A 3,231-nucleotide genomic window follows, 5' to 3' on the forward strand; every position below is an offset into this window, starting at 1 on the left:
TTTAGGTGTAAATATGTGTTTTAGGCCGAGGCCCCACATTGAGGAAACGCGGCAGAAGTCCAACAACTCTGTGTAGGGCGGCACGTTGTGTCCTCCATGAATGTCACACATAAGTCCTTACTGACGGTCTCCAGGGATGGGATTTCCCCCCAGCTGTCCTGTTCTATAGGTTCTCCCCAGTTATAGAGGGGGCACATACTTATTAATATTAGGAATCTCTGCAGATGACATTTTCTAATGAACAGGTTCATGAACAGTAAAGCCGCCACGTTCTGTCTCTGCGCTGAATTTCCTGGTACTGGATCCAGCAAAGAAGCTCCGAACAGTCCCCGGGGGTAAGGAGGGAAATATTTGATCTGGCAGATCTTACTGAAGAGAAGGAAGACGCCCACGTCAGAAAGCTCTGCAGTAATACATAGCGTGCAAGACGTACTGCTGGTATATATCCTCCGAAATATCAGAGCAATATGTCACCTGCATCACACCAGGATGGGCTTTACATGTGTAGTACAGATCCCCCATAACAGTGTCATCTAGAGATCGCCCATAACAGAGTCATCTACAGACCCCCATAACAGTGTCATCTACAGACCCCCATAACAGTGTCATCTACAGATCCCCCATAACAGTGTCATCTACAGATCCCCCATATCAGTGTCATCTACAAAGCCCCCATAACAGTGTCATCTACAGATCCCCCATAATAGTGTCATCTACAGATCACCCATAACAGTGTCATCTACAGATCCTCCATAACAGTGTCATCTACAGATCCCCCATAATAGTGTCATCTACAGATCACCCATAACAGTGTCATCTACAGATCCTCCATAACAGTGTCATCTACAGATCCCCCATAATAGTGTCATCTACAGATCCCCCATAACAGTGTCATCTACAGATCCTCCATAACAGTGTCATCTACAGATCCCTCATAACAGTGTAATCTACAGATCCCCCATAACAGTGTCATATACAGATCCTCCATAACAGCGTCATCTACAGATCCCCAATAACAATGTCATCTACAGATCCCCCATAACAGTGTCATCTACAGATCCCCATAACAGTGTCATCTACAGATCCCCCATAACAGTGTCATATACAGATCCCCCATAACAGTGTCATCTACAGATCCCCCATAACAGTGTCATCTACAGATCCCCCATAACAATGTCATCTACAGATCCCCCATAACAGTGTCATCTACAGATCCCCCATAACAGCGTCATCTACAGATCCCCCATAACAGTGTCATCTACAGATCCCCCCATAACAGTGTCATCTACAGATCCCCCATAACAGTAGTGTCATCTACAGATCCCCCTGTGAATGTATGAAGGTGTAGGACACAAGATATTAAACAGCAGAACATCTTCACGTTCCGCATCCACAAGACTTCATCTCCTGGTTCCCTTTTATTCCTCCTTCAGCGCCATCTCAGGAGGTCACTACCGCCATCTCCTGCCCATGATGGGTATTGCAGCGTCAGTGTCTTACGTTCCATGTGAGCTCCCATTAGACATTTATCTGCCCCAGAACTCTTGTAACCGTCTCTATCATAAGAATAAAGGGAAAAAGAGGGAAGTAACGCCCAAAATAAATAGTTTAGGGGTCTGGTCTGGGGTCTGTATTAGTTTAGGGGTCTGGTCTGGGGTCTGTATTAGTTTAGAGGTCTGGTCTGGGGTCTGTATTAGTTTAGAGGTCTGGTCTGGGGTCTGTATTAGTTTAGAGGTCTGGTCTGGGGTCTGTATTAGTTTAGGGGTCTGGGGTCTGTATTAGTTTAGGGGTCTGGTCTGGGGTCTGTATTAGTTTAGAGGTCTGGTCTGGGGTCTGTATTAGTTTAGGGGTCTGGTCTGGGGTCTGTATTAGTTTAGAGGTCTGGGGTCTGTATTAGTTTAGGGGTCCGGTCTGGGGTCTGTATTAGTTTAGGGGTCTGGTCTGGGGTCTGTATTAGTTTAGAGGTCTGGTCTGGGGTTTGTATTAGTTTAGGGGTCTGGTCTGGGGTCTGTATTAGTTTAGGGCTCTGGTCTGGGGTCTGTAGTAGTTTAGGGGTCTGGTCTGGGGTCTGTATTAGTTTAAAGGTCTGGTCTGGGGTCTGTATTAGTTTAGGGGTCTGGTCTGGGGTCTGTATTAGTTTAGAGGTCTGGTCTGGGGTCTGTATTAGTTTAGAGGTCTGGTCTGGGATTTGTATTAGTTTAGGGGTCTGATCTGGGGTCTGTATTAGTTTAGGGGTCTGGTCTGGGGTCTGTATTAGTTTAGGGCTCTGGTCTGGGGTCTGTATTAGTTTAGGGCTCTGGTCTGGGGTCTGTAGTAGTCTAGGGGTCTGGTATGGGATCTGTATTAGTTTACGGGTCTGGTCTGGGGTCTGTATTAGTTTAGGGCTCTGGTCTGGGGTCTGTATTAGTTTAGGGCTCTGGTCTGGGGTCTGTAGTAGTTTAGGGGTCTGGTCTGGGGTCTGTATTAGTTTAGGGGTCTGGTCTGGGGTCTGTATTAGTTTAGGGGTCTGATCTTGGGTCTGTGTTAGTTTAGAGGTCCGGTTTGGGGTCTGTATTAGTTTAGGGGTCTGGTCTGGGGTCTGTATTAGATTAGGGGTCTGGTCTGGGATCTGTATTAGTTTACAGGTCTGGTCTGGGATCTGTATTAGTTTAGGGGTCTGGTCTGGGGTCTGTAGTAGTTTAGGGGTCTGGTCTAGGGTCTGTATTAGTTTAGAGGTCTGGTCTGGGGTCTGTATTAGTTTTGGGGTCTGGTCTGGGGTCTGTATTAGTTTAGGGGTCTGGTCTGGGGTCTGTATTAGTTTAGGGGTCTGGTTTGGGGTCTGTATTAGTTTAGAGGTCTGGTCTGGGGTCTGTTTTAATTTAGGGGACTGGTCTGGGGTCTGTATTAGTTTAGAGGTCTGGTCTGGGGTCTGTATTAGTTTAGGGGTCTGGTCTGAAGTCTGTTTTAGTTTAGGGGTCTGGTCTGGGGTCTGTATTAGTTTAGGGGGTCTGGGGTCTGTATTAGTTTAGAGGTCTGGTGTGGGGTCTGTATTAGTTTAGGGGTCTGGTCTGGGGTCTGTATTAGTTTGTGGGTCTGGTCTGGGGTCTGTATTAGTTTACGGGTCTGGTCTGGGGTCTGTATTAGTTTAGGGGGTCTGGGGTCTGTATTAGTTTAGAGGTCTGGTGTGGGTTCTGTATTCAATTAGGGGTCTGGTCTCGCGGTCTGTATTAGTTTAGGGGTCTGGTCTGGGAT

This window comes from Leptodactylus fuscus, chromosome 6, assembly GCF_031893055.1.
Source record: "Leptodactylus fuscus isolate aLepFus1 chromosome 6, aLepFus1.hap2, whole genome shotgun sequence".
NCBI classification, from domain to species: domain Eukaryota; kingdom Metazoa; phylum Chordata; class Amphibia; order Anura; family Leptodactylidae; genus Leptodactylus; species Leptodactylus fuscus.